Below are 23,194 nucleotides of genomic sequence, written 5' to 3' on the forward strand. Positions count from 1 at the left end.
CTATTTTACCTTCTGAAATATCAGTGCTTGTGAGGTGTGACAACATTTACACTACTTTTGTATATTTTCCCCATGCACAATGTTGAGCATACTAAACACTTCATAAATATGCCTTAAATGTAATTTATGAGCATGTGCATTAGTCTCCTACTGCAACTAGGGCGAACAATCACAAATTTAGTGACTTAAACAACACAAATTTATTATCCTAGAGTTCTGGAAGTCAGAAGTTCAACATGGGTCTCTCTGGGCTAATCACGGTGTTGGCCGGGCTGCATCCCTTTCTGGAGGCTCTTGGAGAGAATCCACTTTCTTGCCTTTTCCACCGTCCAGAAGCTGACACATTCCTTAGTTTATGACTCCTTTTTGTCTTCAGAGCCATCTATGGCAGATCTTTTTACAACGCCATTTCTCTGTTTCTAACTTTTTTTTGCCTCTGCCTTGCTCATGTAAGGACCCTTGTGATTATATTTGGCCAACTGGATAATCCAAGATAATTTCCTTATTTTAAAGCCAGCTGATTAGCAACTTTAATTCCCCTTGCAACCTGACATAGTCACAGGTTCTGGGGATTAAGACATGCACATCTTTTGAGGGCCCTTATTCTGTCTACCACAGCATGTAAAACAAACAAACAAACAAAGAACAGAGGAAGAAATGACAATGAATGGACAAAATGAAGTGGTAATATTAATAACAGCAATAAGATTAGAGATTATAAGGGTTGGAACATTAGACTCTAAGATTCTGGAACAAAGCAAAAAAAATTCTCTATTCAAGACTATCAGTTAATTTCAAGTGTGCGCACGCACACACACACACACACACACACAGTAATATCCTGGTTAGCTGATTCCACAGCTAGGATAATACTGTTTAGACAAACTAAACAAGAAAATGAATGACATGTTAGTTTACAGAATTTTTGCAGAATAAGTTCTCAAATTCCTTTCTTCCTGAAAAAGGATTATTTTCTTGCCCCTTTCCATCCTAGCTCATCTCTAACATTTCTGGGAAATTTCTAGGAGGATGGATAAACATCTCAGCATTTGCCTACTCTGCTTAACCTGTCTCTGCAGAAGGACAGCTAGTGACTGTTCAAGTGCCCTGCAGAGATGAGCGCTGCTGGCCAGAATCAGAGGTGAAGGCTGGTCCGCACTGCCCCCTTGTGCAGGGAACTAGAAAAACCATCCCCTACAGCTATCCAACCTAAAAATGTCTTGACTAAAACTTCATGGAAAACAGTTGTTTAGAGAGTGAAGTTCCCCAGAGCTTTTCGAATCTACTTTTTTTTCATCATTGTAAACCTATTTATTGGGAAGTCTCTCTAAAATATACTACACAAAAAGAATAATCATCCCAAGTCAATACTGCATGAGAGGACATACTAGCATAAAATAAATTATTCATTTTCTTGCCTTGTGAAGAGTACTCTAAATGCAATTTTAACAGTTCTTTCTGGCTGTGAATCTTGGTTCTTTTACTGTTCCGTAGAGTAGATAGAACACCAATATTCTTTTTTTTTTTTTTCTTTTGTAAGGGTTTTCTTGTCACTGCTGTTGTTCTGGTTTCTTGTTTCCTCTGTTGCTGTCAGTGGTCACATTTTGATTTCGAGTTTGTCCCTCTGGCTTCCTTTAAAAGCTTCCTTCCCCCTTTTCATTTGCTGTGGAAACAGTAACTAGGATACTGAGCTAGTAAGTTTAAATAAAAAAAGGTTAAAAAGCCTCCTATTAAGCTCTCTTTTACAAGTGTGTGAGATTTAAGACAAAACCCGAGTGACTTTGCACACAGGACTGCCCGTTCCATCTGGAATTCATGACAGTTTGACATCTATTTGGCAACGTAGAAGCTATTTTTACCTCTTTTCTATTTTTGTTCTGAATAGGTTAGTGTGAAAATAGTTGTGTTTTGGCAAGATGAGATATTGCTGTATTTTTCCAGTTTGCCAAAGACTTGAAATGGGATGAAAGTTCCCCACTGCTGGGGTCGGGAGAGAAGGAAAAGCCATGACCCTTCCATGCTAAGGGCAATCTGACATAAAACCAGGGCTGCAACATACTTGTGCATTAATAGGAGACTATACAAATATGGTTCACCTGCTAATGAAGTACTGTGCAGCTATGAACTGTGTACATCATACACACACTAACGGGAAAATATGTTCATTGTTTTATTGTTGTGGGGAAAGTACACTGATGTTTTTTCAAGTGCGGCTGTCTTTGGCCCCCAGGAAACAGTTCTGAGATACGCCTCATTAGGCCCCTCAGGAGGTGCCAGCAGGATCTAGCACCAGTCACCCACGGCCCTGTCCCACCATAGTGCGTTCTTACGTTAGCTGTCTCTCTTTCTCTGCTTCGGTCCCCCAGTCCTTCCTCCTACTCCCTGTGATCACTTCCCCGAGTCACTGCACACAAACCTGTATCTCAGGCTCTGCCTTTGAGAGCAGCACATAAAGAAAGACACTGTCAAGTGAGAAAATGGTGTTTAGACCTGCTGCAACCATCTTGCAACCATGAGGAGACCAAGAAAATTTCAAAGAAAGTGCCCCAGATCTATGGCATCATTGGGCTACAGAACCATCTACCTCTAGACCTCTTGTTCTGTGAGAAGAATAACCCTCTATTAAGTCTCTGGTTCCACTTTCTGTTGTTTGCACCCAAAATTACTTTAGGGGAATGTTTTATTTAGAGCTGAAGGCGAGGGGTAAGGCCTCCATGTCAGGGAGGCCTGGGGGTGGGAGCCAGGCAGCTTCTGGGGTCAAGTTCCAGAGTAGGGAGAATGCTGGGCTGAGAGAGCAGAGACGAAAGACATAGACAGTCCTATGGTTTGAATTCTGCTGCCAGTGAATTCCTCTTTTTGCCCAAAATAGTTAATGCAGAGTTTCTCTCACTTACAAAAGTTCTAATTTAAGTGTGAGCTCATTCTTGTTTTACAGAAAGAAAAAAAAGTGGGTGCATGTGTGTGAGCGTATGTTCATGTAAGAATGGGGAAAATATAAATGGGTGGACTAAATGAATACCAAGAGTTATTCCTTGGGAGAGTAGGAACAGAGGGGAGTAAAAAGAACATATGCATCACTTTCACTTTATAAACTTCTTGACATTTCAATTTGTTATAACCAGCTTTTATCATTTGTCATTTTAAGACTAAAAACTGCAGAAATTCTGAGATAAAAGTGTTATTTTGTGCTGTTAAGTTTGAGGTATACGGCAATTAAAAACGAATACACATGAGTCATTACAAACCGGAGAACCACTGCTAACCAACCATCCAACAAACCTCAGACAACCACAAATGCCAACGTCTGCAGAAACCCAGTAACAATGTGCCAGAGAGGGGGACTAATGCTGGGAAGTTGTATCCAACCCACCTGTGACCATGGCCCCCCAAGCACCCCTACACACACCATTCCCATTATTTCTTCCAAAATCCAACCCAAATAAGCCCATAGTCTGTGTTCAAATCAAACATAAAAGTGCACTTGCTATGCGAATGCAGCTTCAATGTGAGCTCATCTACTCACCCCTTCCCACCCAATCAACTTCCAGACAGGAAAAGCCAGAGCTGCCGAGAGAGCTGCCACGCTCCATGAGGCTGTAAACAGCCTGGGGAGCTAGAGGAGGTGGGAAGTAGGCTGGGCCAACCTAAGCACACAGGCTGCTGGGGATGCAGCCAGGACCAGAGATGGGTCATGGGAAATGAATACTGCTTGGCTGACCCACGAACCACTTGGTAGATGGACCAAAGCACATAATTATACGGACATGACATTCTCAGGGTGGAGATTGGGTCAGCAAGTGGAGACAGATGGTCAAAATAAAAGCAGGTGACAATTCTGGGAGCTGCCAGCAAGACCCCAAACAGTGGCTGGAGGATGCCAGGAGGAGAATACAGAGAGAGGACCAGCAGGGTCTTGTGTGAGGCTGGAGGCTGGAGGCAGTGTCTGATGATAGGTGGGAGCCTATACTCTGGGCAGGGGTACTGCAGCAGAAATTCAGGGTGTAAACAGTAAGAGTCACGTGCATCCTCACTACATGCCAAGTGCTTTAAACTCATATTTCATTTAATTTCCCCCAAACCTGTGAGGAGGCAAGTTTTATCATCTCCATTTTTCAGACAAACACAAAGGCAGGTAGAAGATATGTGATTTGCTCCAAGTCAGCTTAAGCTGCTTTTAACAGACTACCACCGACTGGGTGATTTAAACAAGAGAAATGTATTTTCTCCGCGTTCTGGAGACTCGAAGCCCGAGATCAAGGTGTTAGCAGGATTGACTTCTGGGGAAGCCTCTCCTGGCTTGCAGAAGGCTGCCTCCCCGCTTTGTCCTCACACAGCCTTTCTTAAGTGCATAGAAGGAGAGAGATCTCTGGTTTTTCCTCTTGAGTCTTATTGGATTAGGGCACCACCCTTATGACCTCATTTAACCTTTTACCTTCTTAGAGGCCTCATCTCCAAATACAGTACATTGGGTGTTAAGACTTCAACCTATGAATGAGGGGTGGGGGCAGGCAGGAACACAATTCAGTCCATAAAAGCCAGTTAGCAGCAAACACAGACAGTATGACTCCAGAGCCTAATACTCTTCTGGTGTGTGTATTTTTATATTTTATTGAGGTAAAATTTCAATACTATGGTTCAGTAAGGTTTGACTAAATGCATGCATCTAAGTGACCTGCATTCCTGGCAAGAACTATCTAGTACTCCTAACCACTACACTCTACCAAACTATCTGACAACAAGAGGTAGTGCCACTGGTAGAGTTCATGGCAGCCCGCAGTCACCCCTGGCACTGTCGATAGAGGCTTGATTATGAGCTGTCTCCCACACCCACCCAGGGGGCTCCCTGCCTGGGCCAGCCCTCCCCCTCTGCTGCTCCACTCTGGGCCCCAGGAGACTGACCTTTACCAGCTGTTTCCCAGGGCACTCCCCCCCTCCCTCTCCACCTAAGGCAGTGTCTCTAGCATCTCCTCTGTGCCTCCAGCTCCCACCAGACAGTCCTGCAGTGGTTTTCCACCAGATGACCCTACTGCCTCCTCTACTTTGGTCAAAAAGCACCTCCTCTCTGTTCACTGCCAGTTTAGAAGCCGCCGTGCCTTCCTGCTGTTGCTATTATTTGGGTTATCTCACCATCCACCGTGTGAGCTGAGCTCTTCCATCTCCTGTATAAACAGTTATCTGCATTACATTCCCTGTTTCAAATAGTCAACCTGGTTTCACTTTTCCTGGTTACACTTTCATAGTATACTGACATGCTCCCTGCTTGTCGGGCCTGGCTCAGTAACTGGGGTGGTCCTAGGATTGGAGGGAGTCCATTCACAGAGGCTGGAAGGTGGCAGTCTCAGCAGCAGAGATTTCTCCAAGATACCAGAGATCATACTGACAGTTGCTCTCTAACCTTGTTGACATCTTGTTAGCAAATTAGCACTATCCTCTAATTCATTCATTGCCCATGACTCACCTGTTTTTCAGGTGGACGGTTGCAAGCTGTCAAGACTTAAGATGCTTTTAGCACCCGGTTCTTCAGCGAATGGTATGACACTAAGCTACTAATTGGATTTGTCAAACTGCCATATATTTTCGAAAAACATGTTTGTCCATATGAGGTAGTTGCGGAGAAAACAATGACTAAGGAGGGCAAGATGGGACACCCCAACACCAAGGAAACTTCAACAGCCCGTGGTATCCCCTGGGATGCTGCCCACCACCTGGGTAAAGGAGGAAGTGGTCTTAGAGGCTTAAGAGGGGCCTGGTCAGCTCTAATTCCAGTTTACAGCAGGCTCTGGCTAGCAGTAAAATCCATATTGAGTAGATCCCCAGGACGACCACAGAAGGACCTCCATCTCCAGTTTGGCTGCAAAACTGTCTTGTCTTCCAAGAGCCTTTTTGGCTTCAGGAAGGAGGACCAGGAGGCAGACTGCGCCACTGGCTCGCTGCCCCGGTTCTGGGACTTCTCCAGAACTGCAATCGTTGTGAGTCAAGCTTCCTTTTCTCAGCTCACACCACCTAAGCAGCGAGCTATTGGCCTGTCCTGACTGCAGGAATAGAAGCCCTCTGTCACGGGGTAAAGGAAGCCAGACAATCCCCACTTCTTCACTCAACGTGATTCATCACTTTGGCCAGAAGTGTCATGAAACGACCAGGCAGCTAATGGGACAAATGTAACATCCACTCCCCGCCCCCCCCCCCCGAAAGAAAGAAAGAAAGAAAGAAAGAAAGAAAGAAAGAAAGAAAGAAAGAAAGAAAGAAAGAAAGAAAGAAAGAAAGAAAGAATCCTGTTAATCACAGAGCTTTTCATCTGAACCACAGAACAGGATCTTGCTGCCTGTGAGAATAATAAAATCACAGTCTTGCACTCTATTAGCTCCTCAGACAAAAGCAGCTTCCCGGAATGTGTGAGTTGGATTTAGTTCTCACTGGGGAAAGGCATACACTCAAAGGTGAGACGGAGTAGCCTTAAGCCAGTCAAAGAAGTAAATAAGCTTGCTATTCCAAAGAGGAAAACGACACAGGCTGTGGGCAGCCCCTCGGCAGCCGATTCACACCTGGGGAACAAACAGCGCCCTCCCCCAAGTGGGCACTTTCCCAGGCAGGCGGCACCTTCAGAGGTCCAGCAGAATGCCCGGGCTGTCTTTTAGACCTTGGAAAATGGGGTCAGAAGGAAGGGCTGGAACAGATACTTTATTGCAAAGGAAAAATCACAGAAGTTAGAAGTTATTATAAGAGAAGGACCTCAAAGCAGGCGGTTGGAGCTATTTTAAGAGTAAAGAAATACTCTTTGTGGAGAAATGTTTAGGGGGGAAAAAAACACAAAGAGAGCATGAGTATCACATGATAGGAACAGAATGTTCTCTTCAAAACAAAAGGCCGTTATGGAATGTGTTGTTTTAACATCACGTAAGCGTAACGCATGCCTCCTGAGCGGCGGTCAGTGTGGGCTCAGCACCTTTCCTCACCACTCCTCATCCCCCCACCCCATCTCACCTGGCTCCTGCCTTCAGTGCCCGCTTTGTCCATAGTCATCTAGGACTCAGCATTCTCTGAGAGAAGAGTGTTCCTCTAAATTATTCATAGTACAGTGCAAATGACTTCTTACCCTTCCCTTTCCAGAAGTATCAGCTACGTAAGAACCCAGTGGAAATGAGCAATGCTTAAAACAGTGAATCGCTCCTAGTAAAACTTCAAGCACTCGTAAAAATTTCCTTGGGGGTAAGAGGTGAGTCTCTTACACCCTAAATGATACCACTTATAAAGATATCCTATAGTCCGGCCAGTATGACTCAGTGGTTGAGCGTCGACCCATGCACCAAGAGGCCGCCAGTTCGATTCCCAGTCAGGGCACATGCCCAGGATGTGGGCCCGATACCCAGTGAGGGGCATGCAGGAAGCAACCAATCAATGTTCTCGCTCATCGATGTTTCTAACTCTCCCTGTCCCTTCCTCTCTTTCTAAAAATCAATAAAGAACCCTAGAAGAAAATGTAGGCAACAGCCCAGGCAGTGTGGATCAATGGTTGTTGAGCATCAATCCATGCACCAAGAGGTCACCGGTTTGATTCCCAGTCAGGGCACATGCCCAGGTTGTGGGCCCAATCACCAGTGGGGGGCATGCAGGAGACGGCCAATCGATGTTCTCTCTCATCGAAGTTTCTGTTTCTCTCTCCCTCTCCCTCCCTCTCTTTCTAAAATCAATAAATAAAATAAAAGATAACACAATTACCATTTTTAAAAATGTAGGCAACAAAATTTCAGACATCATACACAGCAGAATTTTTACTGATACAACACCTAAGGCAAGAGAAACAAAGGAAAAAAATGAACACATGGGACTACATCAAACTAAAAAGTTTCTGCACAGCAAAAGAAACAACCATCAAAATGGAAAGGGAACCCACTATATGGGAGAACATCATTGCCAACGATACATCAGATAAAGGGTTAATTGTATAGAGTACTCATACAACTCAACAAAAGGAAGACAAAGAACCCAATTAAAAAATGGGCAGAGGACCTAAAAAGACACCTCTCAAAACAGGACATACAAATGGCCAAGAGACATATGAAAAAACATTCAACGTCACTAATCATCAGAGAGATGCAAATTAAAACAACAATGAGGTATCACCTCACACCTATCAGAATGGCCGCCCACCAACAAATCATCAAACAAGTGCTGGCGAGAGTGTGGAGAAAAGGGGGGAACTCTAGTACACTGCTGGTGGAAATGTAGACTGGTACAGCCACTATGGAAAACAATATGGTGTTACCTCAAAAAATTAAAAATTGAATTGCCATCTGACCCAGTTATCCCACTTCTAGGAATATACCCTAAGAAGCCTGAAACACCAATCAGAAGAAGGAATAGATGTACCCCTATGTTCATAGCAGCACTATTTACAATTGCTAAGATCTGGAAACAGCCCAAGTGCCCATCAGTAGATGAGTGGATAAAAAAGCTGTGGTGAACTTATATGCATGTATGCATGACCAATGGACATGGACAACTAAGCCGGGGATGGGGTAGAGGTGGGGTGGGGTGGGGGGTGCCAATGGGGTAAAAAGGTAAAATATCTGTAACAAAAAAATAAATAAAAATTCATAAAAAAAAAAAAAAAGCTGTGGTACATATACACAATGGAGTACTATGCAGCTGTAGGAAAGAAAGATCTCTTATCCTTTGAGACAACATGGAGGGACCTGGAGAGTATTATGCTAAGTGAAACAAGCCAAGTAGAGAAAGACAAATATCATATGATCTCACTTATTTGTAGAATACAATGAACTAAACAAACTGATGAACAAAATAGAGCCAGAGACATAGAAGTAAGGTACAGACTGACAAACCTCAGAAGAGGGGGTGGTGGTGGGGGAAGATAAACCACAGAACTTATATAGACAACAAAGCTGAGGACGGGGGGGGGGGGGGGGGGGTGTCAATGGGGGAAAAGGAGAAACATCTGTAACAAAAATAAATTAATAAAAATAACTTTTTAAAAATCAATAAAGAAAAAAAATTTTTTAAAGATAGCTGTAAACTTGACCTCTTTTAGAGCAATAATCACATTGCATTGATGTGAGAACATTATTTTTTAAATGCTGACTTTCAAAAGTTAAGATCACAACTTTCAATCAAAATAGCCGACAGAAAAAATATTTATGAACTTATTTTGAACTTGTGTTCTCCTCCTCATGTTTGAACTTTTATATCAATAAAGGTGTGAGAAAGTTTTTTCAGTAACCACAAACCTTTCTAAAACCTGGTTTGATCTTGCCATGCTTCTTTTCTACTTGTGCGCCAAACCGTTTTGGAAATGTTTTACCCAAATCACACTCTGGTCCTAATAGGGATAAAATCCACTGAATGACAGATCTATGTCCATATTTACAATGATAAGGAATTTATTCTTTAACATTGATATTCTTATTTCTGACGACAATTAGACTATTGCCAGAGACAACACATTGTACTGCGTGCTCTTTTTCCGCGGGACTGCCACTCCTCCCACCAATACGTGGAACCTACTTCCTCTCCCCTGGAATCTGGGCTGGCTTTGTGACTCACTTGGACCTACAGACTCTGGCAGAAGGGGCTCAGTATGATTTCTAGGATTAGGTCTCAAGAAGCCTCAGAACTTCCATTTAGCTCTCGTGGGGCCCCAAGATTTCATGTAAGGAAGTCCAGGTAGCAGAGCAGTGAGGTGCCCCAGCTGACAGCCAACCCCAGACATGTAGGCCATCCTGCATCCTCCAGCCCTAGTCACGACCAGGCAACACATGTAGAGCACAAGTAAGCCCTCCCTACTGAGTCCTGCTCAGACTGCAGATCTATGGAGACATAAGCAAATTATTGCTTTAAGCTGCTTTGTTTGGGGGTTATTTGCTACACCACAGCAGATAACCAAAACACTGATCTCATACAAAAATTATAAAATTGTGTACAACTACCCAGATGTGACACTTGACCTCAGAAACATAACGTTGTCTCAATACAAAAATGTAAATGATGAAAGTCTAAATTATGCTCTGAATCAGACTGCTCCCCCAATATCCATGCTCCCCTTCTTCTATGGAAGTTGTTCTCAAAGTGTGGTCCTGGACAAGCATTATCAAAGCAACATGGGAATGTGTTTAAAATGCAAATTCTTGGCCTCCTATTGAGTGAGGAACTCTGGGGGTGGAGCCCAGCAATCTGTATTTCAACAAGTCTTGCAAATAATTCTGGTGCATGCTGAAGTTTGGGAACCACTGTTCTATAGCAATCAAACTTTTGATGTTTAACTGGTATACCTGGCCATCTGGATAAAGACTAAGTTCTGGTCAGGAAGAAGTAAGCAGAAATGGGAAAATAGTTGCCTTCCCCGTCCCTCTCACTGAGATTCAGTTGTGATGGCTGGAGCTCCAGAAACTGTCTTATACCATGAGATGATTCTGAGAAATAAATGTATGCATAGCAGAGCAAGAAGATGGAAGAAGCCTGGGACTCTGACAATATGGACATTAGTTCTGGACAGAATCCCTAACTTCTTGAACACGAGAGACAAATTTCTATCTTGTTTGAGCCCCTGTTTTTTAAAGTTCTGCCCCTCACTGTTAAATCTGATCCTAACTTATACACCATTCTAATAAGGGGAAGTTCCCCTTCCTCTCACCTGAGGTATTTTTAAATATAAGAATATTTTATTTTCTTTGCTCGTCACAAGATACCTTTTGGATTATTTCTGTAGTTACTTATTTAACTAACTCCCTGTTCGACTGGAAGCTCCATCAGGGTGGCTTTGTTTTATCATTCAATTCACAACATCCAAAATACTTCTGCCTTCACAATAGAAACTTGGTCAATATTTACTGAATCAATGAACAGATGGAAGGAGAAATGTGCACAAACCAAATTTTGTCCAAACAGTCTTTCAGCATTGATAACTTGACTAAGCCTCAAAATAAATCTTTCTTTTAAATACTGAACATGCAACAAAACTATTCCTTCCCTAAATTCTACCTCAGTTCCACATTTTAATCTGAATATGAAGCAATAATAATAATAACCAATAGTTTTAAATGTCAACATGTGCCAAGCACAGATTCCAATAAAAAGGCATCTTACCATATACCTGACCAGTATTCCTCAGAACGGTCAAGGTCATCATAAACACGGAAGTCTGAAAAACTGCCACAGCCAAGGGAGCCTAAGAAGACAAGATACTAAATATAACATAGTATCTTGGATGGTATCCTAGAACAGAAAAGGACATTAGGTTAAAGCTAAGGAAATCTGAATAAACTACAGACTTGAGTTAACAATCATAAATCAATATTGGTTGATTACTTGTAAGAAATGTACCACATTAATGTAAGATGTTAACAATGGGAAACTGGGCCTGGGGTAGAGTTAAAGAGAGAGGATATAAGTATATATTCTTTGTATCACCTGTCACTCTTCCTGTAAATCTAATACACCTCTGAAAAATAAAGTCTATTAATAAAAGAAATAAGCCAAAGACTTATATATATTAACTCCTATTACATATATTAATTCTCACAAAGACTAAGATAGGTAAGATGATGAGCCCTTTTTTACAGACACAAAATAATACATACATTAAGTTTGATTTCCGCAAGTCCTGAGATCTAGAGTTCATTTGTTTTTTTCTGGAACAAAATTTGCTTGATTCAGTCATTCAAATAATGTGCATTGATTACTGTGCCAGCCAGAGACTGAGCTTAGGGGATTCTATGAAAAGATTTTAAATTGGGAAGGCAAAAAGGGCTGTGTGTTTGCCTGAAATTCAAAGGGTATAAGCAAACATTTTAGAGTACACAATTCTAAAATGTGTTATATTTATTTATTGACAGCACATACATTCCTCCTACAGCTAAGCTTGACATCTAATTATCAAGAATAATTATTTAAATATGAAGCCACCAGATGGCACAAGTTGTTAAGAACACATAAATCATACATCATAAGTGACAAAGCTGATTCGAGAGTGGATTTGTGTCTTATCCCAGGTACCAAAATAGCTAAGGCTCTGTCTCTGAGGGTAATCCCTGGTCCAAGCTGAAAGAACACCTCAAAAGAGAAAAATCTCTATGTCATTGCATTCCTTTCCAAAGATACTCACTGTAAACTTCCGTAAATACTATTTTGGCTAGCAGAACCTTAACATTTTCATGACTGACTATTCTTGTTGACCAAAACAAAGATTTGGCACCTTGGCTGGTCCAGCTAAAATTTCTGGCCCATGCAATCTGATTGTGGAATGTTATAGTGCTCATTGACAATGTGGTACACCCAGACATAAATCAGCCTTGTTGAAAAATTTCTTGCAAAGTGTATTCCCTAGGGGTTTGACTTCCATACTCTGAACTGCAATCAGGTGGAGTCCAATCTAAAACAAAAATGTCTATCTACCTGAAACAATACCCAAAGGAGTACTTAGCATCTATAATTCCATTGTTTTCTTTTCTTTCTTTTTTGCATTTATCTTCAGATAGAGCAGGAGGGAGAAAGGGAGGGAGAAAGAGAGAGAAACATCGATGTGAGGGAGACATATCAAGTGGCTGCCACCCACATGACCTCAAGTGGGGCCGGGGACAAACTGCAATCGAGGTACGTGCCCTTAACGGGAACCGAACTCAGGACTCTCTGGTCTGTGGGCTAATGCTCTAAACACTGAGCCAAACCAGACAGGGTGAATCCATTGTTTTCTATGGTTCCTTCAGCTGTCTCACTATCCTTAGAAGTTCAGCTGAGTTTTTTTTTTACAAAGACAGTGCCAAAAGCGATGACGGAAGCCCCTGCTCCTCCCAAAGCTGAAGCCAAAGCAAAGGCTTTGAAGGCAAAGAAATCAGTGCTGAAAGGTGTCCACAGCCACACACAAAGAAGATCCACACATCACCCACCTTCCAATAGCCAAGACACTGTGGCTCCGAAGGCAGCCTAAATGTCCTCAGAAGAGCACCCCCAGACGAGACGAGCTTGACCACTGTGCCATCACCAAGATCCCCCTGACTACGAGTCAGCCATGAGGAAGATAGAAGACAACAGTACACTTGTGTTTACTGTGGATGTCCAGGCCAACAGGCACCACATCAAACAGGCTGTGAAGAAGCTCTGTGACACTGACAGCCAAGGTCAACACCCTGATCCAGCCTGACGGAGAGAAGAAGGCATGTGTTCAACTGGCCCCTGACTATGATGCTTTGGATGTTGCCAACAAAATTGGGATCATCTAAACTGAGTCTAGCTGGCTAATTCTAAATATAAGAATTTTACACTGTTTTAAAAAAAGGTTCAGCTGAGGCATTTAGCTGCTTCCCAGAGTCTTGATGGGATCAGGGTGGACCATTTCCATGTATCCAGTGCACCTTGTGCTGACGTGTCATAGGATCTTCACAGATGAGTGCAGTTCAACAAGTGCTGAATGGAGATGATGAGGCACTGCTCCAGGCACCTGGGAATCGTCAGTGAGCAAACCAAAGACGTCTGCCTGCCCTGGCCCGTGGCTCAGCCCGTTGGAATGCCGTCCCATACCATCAGAAGGTCACGGGTTTGATTCCCAGTCAGGGCACATACCTAGGTTGTGGGTCCGATCCCAGTTGGGGCATGTATAGAAGGCAACCAATCTGTTTCCCTTTCCCCACCCCTTCTAAACAATCAATATCAATATATCCTCAGGTGAGGATTTCTAAAAAATAAAGATGCCTGCCCTTGTGAGGAAAAACATAAAATAAACTATAATAAATAAGTACATTTTACAGTATGTTATACTGATAAGTGCTATGGGAAATAATGTGGAGTGAATTAAGGGGGATTGAGTGGACTGAGGTATAGAGGGAGGTTCAGGTGGCCATATTAATTAGGACGGCCAAGGTAGGTTTCAGATTTGAGCAAAGACTTGAAGGAGGTGAGAAAATTAACTGTGTATATCCCGAAGAAGGAGGCTTCTTGGCAGAGGAAAGATCTAGACCCTCAGGCCAAGCCTGGTGAGACTGAGAAACAGGCTGGAGGCCAGTGAGCGGGGAGCAAAATGCTCCAGAAGGAAGGAGGAGGGGAAGAAATGGGTGAAGCAGAGAGCATCCATCGATTATGTAGGGTTTAGGGGCCAATACAAAGACTTTGCCTTTTACTCTGAGGAAAGCTATGCTGGGTTTTGAGTAGAGGAGAGATGATCTGACTTACTTCTGCAAGATTCACTGGGGCCACTATGTTGAAAATAGAACTGTAGGGAGGCCAAGACAGAAGCAAAAAAACCTGTTAGGAGGTAATTATAGGTGAGATTTGAAGATGCCTTAGGCAAGAGAAGCTGCAGCAGAGGAGGGCAGATGGGAGCCAGATTGGGGATTCAGAATCTTGGTGGACGCATGGGGTGTAACAGACAGAGGGGAGCTGGAAATGACTCTAGGGATTTTGTCCTGAGAAATAACTGGAAAACGGAGTTATCATGACCTAATGTGTGGATGACCATGGAAAACCAGGTTAGGATGTACAGAGCAGGGATTCAGAAAAGAATACAAATTTGGTTGTTGTCTGAAAATACTCTGTTGACACTTTCTGGAAAGAAGGAACAAGCACAAGGAGAGTGGGTGTCAGTGGTTTGAAAGAAAATCTGGATTTAGCAGAGGGGCACATTTTAGAAGTGTGACATTTCTCATTTCCAGCACTGGGAATAACAGACAATATTATAAGAAAAAGCACAGAAATCAATGCCTCTGAGACAAAAAAATAATTCTGAAGAATTAGACTCTGAACATAAAGTTTTATAAATACCTTAAATAATTTATTTATATTCATCTTTTTTATATATAGCCTGGGAATAAAATGTGATTTTAAAATTTCATCTAAATAAAAGTTTTTCGATAAATAGAAAATAATTCTGGTGATAAGAAATCTTGTCTAAGAGTTTAATGGGCAATTATTTTCTTAGTGGCACAAAAATATCTTTTAATTGAATATAATGAAATATGGTTAAAAAAAGAATACTTACTAATTACAATGAGCTAGGGACACAGTGCTAAGTCCTACATCTGAAACTTTTCATTTCATCCCTCACAACAATCCTATGACATAGTTCCCTTTTTTTAGAGAAAGCCCAAAGCAGTAGAGAAAACTCATGTGTCTTCTGTATGTCCCCCAAAAATCATTGCACTTTATTATTTACTCCAAGCGAGGCTGCTCTTTCTAATTCCAATCTGTTCTGTCCAGTGTTTTGGTTTTGTTTGGTTTCCTCTGTTCAGGTCAATAATCAGACATAGAAAGAAGTGCTGAGCTAATGGGATGAGTAAAACTTTATCCCTGGCCTTGAGGAATTTAAAGTCTAAAGGGCTGGACAAATACATGAATGGGAAATATATTTCATAACACGTGATGGGTGCTCTGCCTCTTTGTGTGCAGCAAGCTCTGACAGTGAATGGACAACTTAGGGCAAGCCCTAATGGGAAAGAAGGGAGGATGTTTTTTAAACTCCTTTGGCTTCAGGGCAATTTTAGTAAACATTCCTGGGCTGTAGCAAGCACTAAGGGAGTGTTTTGATTATAGCCTTTTCATACCTTGCAACACATAGGCCACAAGAGCATATGCTACTGGACTAAAGATGACAGACTGTAAGTCTTAAAATGATTCAGTTCTGGCTTCCTGGGAAAAGTACAAGAAACCCTGACACATAATTACAAAAGCATTCTACTGGTTCCACTCAAAACCGCAGTTACAAAAACTATTTAGCACTGCGCCATGGGATAGATATTAGACAGTAATATTTGCAGAGTGTTACACAATAACATATTAGACAATAACATTAACAGATCCGTTACAAGAATCTATATAGGGTAATTGTACTGGGGGGTGAGGGACAGGAGAAAAAAAGGATGTACTCAGTCCTGGAAAAAGATAAGTCTAGAGAGACTGTATGAACCTGGATTAAAAAGCTACTCTATTAAGGTACAGGCTGTGAGCATACCAAATTCCAGCAAATTCAATTCCATTTCACTGATGTCTATAACCTCATTCACAGTTTGAAAATATGTGTACTAAGGGACCTCTTATTTTACAAGGATCTCAGAAACAGTTTTTTTCCTGATCTACATATGCAAGACCCTAATGACATAAAATCAGCCTGTGCAGGAGAGGCACAGACATGTGTGTGCCCTCTAAGTTCTGTTGGCAAGAAAATATTTCTGAAAGAAGCAACACTGTGGTTAATGTAGCAAACAGAAACATATACTAAATCACTGTCATTTTTAACAGGTCCTTTTTAAAAAAAGTATGTCAGTACCAAGCTATAAGAATTTAGCTGACAGGACTAGATCCCTTGCTAAGAAAAGTCTACACAGAAAAGGGAGACATCAGTAATACTTTCAACAACAACCACAAAAGTCTACACAGAAAAGGAACACTGACAATCATGGCATTGAAATTGTAGGATTCTTACTCTCATTTGCTGAATAGGGATGTGTACAGATGAAAAGATTTATTCTCTCCTTCCCCATCACCTTTACATAAACAAGTAACCTCTTTCTAAATTCTCTGTAGAAGGGGGAGGATGTGAAGGGGATAAAAGTCTAGGTGGAAGGAGCTTTGGAAAATAGACAGGGTCCTTTCCCCCACTCCATCTTTGAATCTTATTGATGTAAATGTGTTAGTTTTAGGAGATACAGTGACTCCTACCTCATAAGCTAACCATGTTTGGATAGCCTTTCATTATGCAAAAATGGGGGATGCTTCTTGGAACGTGGTTTGAACCGCTGTATCCTATACCCGAGTTTAGGCAGTGACAATTAGGGCATGAGTCAGCGGTGCTGTTTTTCAGTATCACCAAGACAACATACATGACTGAACAACTTAACAAAGACCAGAAAAGTTTAATCAAGATGTGTGTGAACCTCAGCCCTAGGATTGGCAGAGTTAATGACCACTTCCTCCTTTTCACTCACACATTGAAAGAAATGTCACTCTTCTAGAGAAGAAATGTGCTCTGGTACTTCTGAAATACATCCTATGTTAAATTGTATTTTATTTTATCACAGTAAAGCATCAGTTTTAAGCACCAAAAGACACCACATAGACCTTTTCTTTGAATAAATACAGGGTAGCATGGGCCTAAAGCCTGAAGGAAAAGAACTAAGAACCTAATAAGACCATTTAAAAGACAAAAGACTTTCTATCTTTTTATATTATTATTATTTATGCCTTAGATATTTGACTATCAACATTTGTCTGAGTAGTGCAGTCAAAACTGAGAATTTGGACAGGACTGCAAGAAAGTAAGCTTGTTATCCTTGGAAAGTTAAATGTCTCCACCTTCTCAGGGTTAGTAATGCTGCTTTCCCATGGCTTCTTGAAAAATGCCAATATTTTCTTTGGGTTCTTTCCAGATATTTTGTTGAAAGGGCAAGATGGAGTAAGAGGAGAATGTCATAAACAACTTGATCATGGAAGGATGGGGAGTGCTGACCTCAATAAGCTTCTGCTCTTTCTACATAAAATTCTCAAAACATAATTATGAAATATGCTTGTTATTCAATAATATGTGTGATACCCATGGATTAGTAGACAAGATCAGAAGAGGAAGGATGGTCAGAAAATGTAGCATTGGTTATTTGCTGATTGTTCTAGCACAATAATTCTCAAACTATATTCAGCCTAAAGCCTTACCACTTTTTTTTTTATCCTCACCTGAGGCTATTCATTGATTTTTGAGAGAAAGAGAGAGAGAGGGAACATCATCGACATGAGAAACAGTGCCACTCTCATTTCTAGTCCTTTGTATGGACCTCCATCCCCTCCCAGAGGCTTTCAAGTTCTTTTCTGATAACTGATGTTCTAACATTTCATGATCATGTGGTTTGCCATGGGCCTTCGCCCAGAGATTTAGATATCTCTTTCAATCTTAATGCTCATGTCTTTCAAATCCAGGAAAGTATCTTCTAAAATTTTTCTCCTTGACATAATCTTGTATTCCTTTTTTAAAGAATTTAGTTTTATTACGGTCATATAAAGTCATAGTTTGAAGAGTCAACAGCCCTCTCACTGAATATTTACTCTTCCCAAAGACAACCACTGTGAATTTTTTTAGCTGATTCTTTGGAATTCACCTCCCTATCTCTGCACAACATACTTTAATTGTGATAACTTAATATTTCTGCTTTATCTATTACTGACTTTTCATTACGGAAATGAGCATTATTCTCCTGCACCTCTGCATGCCCACCATGTACCTGCTCCTTTCACTATGTATCACAACTTTAATTAGATTAATAAAGTACATTATTTGGACTTTGTATGCTAGTTAGATGTGTGCCTTATACTAATTATGATTTTTCCTCTTCCGCCAAACCTAGAGTTAATACTGTTATTTTCATTTAGTTTTTTCGTTTGTTTGTTTTTATCCTCACTCGAGGACATTTTTCCATTTTTTGTTCAGATAGAGTGGGAGGGAGAGAGAGAAAGAAACATCGACGTGAAAGGGACACATTGAGTGGCTGCCACCCGCACGACCAACCAGAGCCAGGAACAAACTGCAACCGAGCTACATGCCCTTAGTGGGAACTGAACCCGGGTCTCTCTGGACCACAGGCTGACGCTCTAACCGCTGAGCCAAACCAGCCAGGGCTCATTTACTTGGTTTTTTAAGCACATATCACTAATTAGAAACCCTCTACCACTTGTTTAAATCTTGTTTCAATACATTCATACACATCAGACTTTCTGTTTGGTTGGATAGTTTGTTGGTTCCTCTCTTTCATGCTGAACAATGTCCTTCCATTTATTGGAGTACTCCCAAATGGAGGTCCTTTTTTTGCATTTCTCAAAAGATAGGAGGATAGACCATATTTTAGTTCATAGTAGGATTTATAACTTTTTTTCATTTTTTAAAAATACGTTTTTATTGATTTTCAGAGAGAGGAAGGGAGAGGGAGAGAGAAACATCAATCTGTTGCCTCCTGTATAAACCACTACTAGGGACCAAACCCACAACCTGGGCATGTGCCCAGACCAGGAATTGAACCAGAGACCTTTCAGTTCATGGGACAGCACTAAACCAACTGAGCAACATTGGCCAAGGCATGGATTTATAACTTTTAATTAGTCAAATGTTCTGTAGGCCTTTCTTTAGACTTTTTTCCCCTGACTCAGCAAATGAGATGAAACAGGCATGGCCTCTAATTCCCTACTTGTTCTGGGTTTCTAAAGGACAAACTGACTTCCTTCTTGTTGATATCCCTTCTGCAGGCACTTAGGTATCAATTTCCTCCACTCTGCCAAGTCAGTTACCTTTCCTCCATCCATCCCATCTTCTAAAAATGTATTGAATTCTCTCAACTGTTATTATATCTCCGTTCCTATCTTTGTCCATGAGGGGCTATACCAGAATCTTATTGCCACTGTAACAAAGTACCACACTTCATGGCTTAAAACAATACAACTTTATTACCTTATAGTTCTGGAGGTCGGAAGTCCAAAAATCAGTCTCAGTGGGTTAAAATCAGGCTGGTGGTGGGACTGCAAGAGTGAGGATATTCTAGGGAAGAAACTGTTTCTTTGCCTTTTCTAGCTCCTAAAAGCTGTCTGCATTCTTTGGCTCATGACCTCATCTTCTATCTTCAAAGCCTGCACTGAAGAGCTTCCAATTTCTCTCTCTCTCTTTCTAACTTCCCTGTCTTCCTCTTTCCCTTATAAGAATCTTTGTGATGACAATGGGCCCACCCAAATAATCCAGGATAATCTCCCACCTCGAAATCTTTATCCTAATTACATCTGTAAAATCCCTTTCACCATGTAAGATAAAATATTTGTAGATTCCAAATAAAATATCTGTAGATTAGGACAGTACTATCTATGGGGGGACCATTATTCTGCCTACTGTAAGGGTTTACACTTGTCTTATTCCTTTACTGTGAGGTGTCAGGAAGGAGCAAAGCAAAAAGCATTTGTTCAATCACTTTGCTTAATCAGGAACCTAAATAGCATGTATCCTAGATCCAATCTCTGAAGTTTTTATATCTATTTCTGTGATAAAGACAATGATAGTATAGGAGTAATAATAGAAATAAACAAATATTACTAAAGCCCTCAATCCATACATGAGAGTAGGACAGGCCCCAGAAATGTTTCCATAAACCCCGAGTGCCACTGTTTGGAAGAGAAAATGGCAGAGTAGAAATGGAAATAAAATGAATAAAAGTAAAAAACAGAACAGAGGAATGAGAGAGAGAGAAAAAAAGTTTTTGAAGGAGGTACATAGGATAAGATTATGAAATATGCTTGTTATTCAATAATATGTGTGATACCCATGTATATATATATATACACATATACCTAGGAAAATATCTATCACATAGTAATGGAATCTTAGTTGAATTTGAAGCAAAAAGAGGCCCTAATTGAAAACTGGCATTACGGCATAGGCACTGATAACATGAAAACCTAACAGCTGGAAGGCAGACTAAAAGAAAATTATCTTTTCCATTTCCAAAAGATGGATTAGCCTAGACACAAGAAAAATCACCTTTATGCATGGTTAGAATTGAATATATTCTATAGAAATACTACTTTTATTCATTCAGAACAATTGTACTGAACTCTGCCCTCATGAAGATTACAATCTAGTGGAAAACTAGACCATTAAACAAATAATGATAAGTAAGTTGTGATAGGTGCTTTGATGGAAACAAAAACATACGAGCTCAAGCACTTAAACCAGACTATGGTGTTGTTATGGGGGAGAGGGGTAGGAAGGCGCTCAGAAGTAATGCCATGCTCTTCAGAGCTCAGCCAAAGAGTAACAAAGATGAAGGGGAGTGGTTTGACAGTGTTTCAAGGAGCCTACTCCTTTGCCTAGGAAGAGTGACAAAGTATTTTGTAAGCTAGTTAGCCTGATTCCCATGTCATGTATGAAAATGGCAATACGGCTGATGTCAGAAAAAAGTGCTTGGATTATTATGGTGCTTTCAGGATTATTATGGAATTACGTGGATGGAATTATAATTACTTCACTTTCTTTTCAATGCAAAGCCCACTTTTTATTTTATTCTACAACCAGGCAGTGAAGCACCATGGCTAAAAATGCAGATTCTGGAGATAGACTGACTGCCACTTACTAGTTTTAAGACCTCAGAGACATTTCTTCACCCCTCTGGGCTTCAACTTACTCATCTACAAAATGCTTCTAAATTTGAGTTGTTATGAGGATTAAATTAGTTAACACATCAAAAATGTTTAGAACAGTACCTAGAACAAAGTAAGCACTCAGTACATTTTCACTGGTTCCCACTACTGGTTTTAACTGCCAACCTCTGGCCTTTTTGAAATTTCTAGGAGGGTAAGAGGCAGGCTTTGTTTATATGGCATTGCTTTTGGTCACAAGAAAGATGAGAATGCAGCTTACCATTTGGTCATTAAAATAGAAATTGAAAGCAACCAGAATCTCAATGATCAGTATACTTCAGTTCTCACTCTGGGACATGGGGAGATCAGAAAGCTTCAAAGAGGTCCTCATCTTTTTCAAGTTGCAGTAGTCCCCCCTTATTCACAGGGGGATGCGTTCCAAGACCCCAGTGGATGCCTGAAACCACAGAGAGTACCAAACCCTATAAGTACTATGTTTTTTCCTATACATATACACATACCTATGATAAAGTTTAATTTATATATTAGGTAGAATAAGAGATTAACAATAATTAATAATATAATAGAACAATTATAATAAGTTATGTGAATGTGGCATTAAGTAAATTAAGGGTGACTTGAACACTTGCAAGATCTGTTTGTTTAAGCTAACCAAATGCCAGATCATAGAGGAAATGGGGTCTAGTAGGCCTAACTGTAAGAATTGTGGCTTTTTCTAAATCAGACCTGGGAGCTACTACATAGTTTCAAACAGAGTCATGGGGTGGATGGCTTTATGTTTTGAAAGGATCATGCTAGCTGCTGTACTGAGAACAGAATGAAGGTTAAGGGTAGCTGATATAAACCTACTCAAAGGTGACAGTGGCTTGAATCAAGGTGGAGTATCAGTGGAGGTGGGAAGAGTGGTCATATATTTTAAAGAGATAGAACAGGATTTGATGACAGATTGGATGTGGGGAGTAAAAGAGTTGCTGAGTTGGCTTCTGCAGTGGGAATGATAAAGTTGCCATAAACTGAGATAGATGAGGTTGTAGGTAGAGAAGGTCTTTGAGGGGAGGGGAGATTAGGAGTTTTGTTTTGGACGTAGTAAAAAGGAGAGGTCTATTAAACATCCAAATAGAGATGCTGAGATACTTGAATATCCAAGTGTGGATCTGAGATTAGGGAGCTGTGAGCATATTTATCATATCTAGTGCCATAAGACTGAATTAAATCACTGAGGGAGAGAGTATAGAAGAGGTCCAAGAACCCAGGGACATTCAATATTAAGAGGTTAGTGAACAAAGGAGATTGAGGACAGTGACAGTAGTGTAGGACAAAGATCAGGAGAGTGAAGTGTCCTAAAACACAGAAGAAACAGTGTAACAAGTGAAGGAAGTGTTACAGGGAGGGGGGAGTAATCGAATGAGTTAAATGCTACTCATAGGTCAAGTGAGATGAAGACTGAGATCAGGCCATTGGATCAAGTAACATGGAGAGCAGTTTGGATGGAATGCTGGGGGCAAAGCTAGTTAGAACATGAAAGAAAAAGAACTGGGGCAGTGAAAAGAGTACTCTTTCAAGGATATCTACTATAAAGAGAGCAGAAATAAATGGGACAGTAGCTAGAAGAGGAAGTGGCCAGTTTGGCTCAGCGGTCAGAGCAATGGGCCCGAGGTAAGGGTCATGGGTTAGACTTCCCATCAAGGGTACGTACCTAGGTGTACCTGGGTTGCAGGTTCGATCCCCAGCCCCAGGGTTGTGCGGGAGGCAGCCAATCAATGTCTCTGTCTCTCTTTCTCCCTCTCTCCCTCCCTCCCTTCCACTCTATCTAAAAATCAATGGGAAAATATCCTTAGGTAAGGATTAACAACTTTGTTGTTGTTGTTTAAGATTAATTTTAGAAGCAAATAAATACATTTATATGGGAATGTTAACTGATAAACAGATTAGGAATAGTTGTAACAGATCAGGGCTTCCCTCTTTGCTGGAAAAATATTTGGAAAGCACAAGTCAAATCACAGGATTCTTTCAGAAGCATTGATAATATTGACAGCACTGATGCCCAATTTCTCAAAGTACTTGGCACAAAGCAAGT

At 41.0% G+C, this 23,194-nt stretch overlaps 1 long non-coding RNA gene across 1 annotated transcript in view; it reads right to left on the reverse strand.

The window, feature by feature from the left end:
* Positions 1–23,194, reverse strand: part of LOC118624960 — a 41,006-nt gene that overhangs the window by 14,132 nt on the left and 3,680 nt on the right. Inside the window, exon 2 of the long non-coding RNA XR_004958581.1 lies at positions 11,098–11,226. This is a non-coding gene — a long non-coding RNA (uncharacterized LOC118624960). The remainder of the gene's footprint in view (positions 1–11,097; positions 11,227–23,194) is intronic.

The sequence above is a fragment of the Molossus molossus genome, unplaced genomic scaffold (assembly GCF_014108415.1).
Source record: "Molossus molossus isolate mMolMol1 unplaced genomic scaffold, mMolMol1.p scaffold_m16_p_11, whole genome shotgun sequence".
NCBI lineage: Eukaryota > Metazoa > Chordata > Mammalia > Chiroptera > Molossidae > Molossus > Molossus molossus.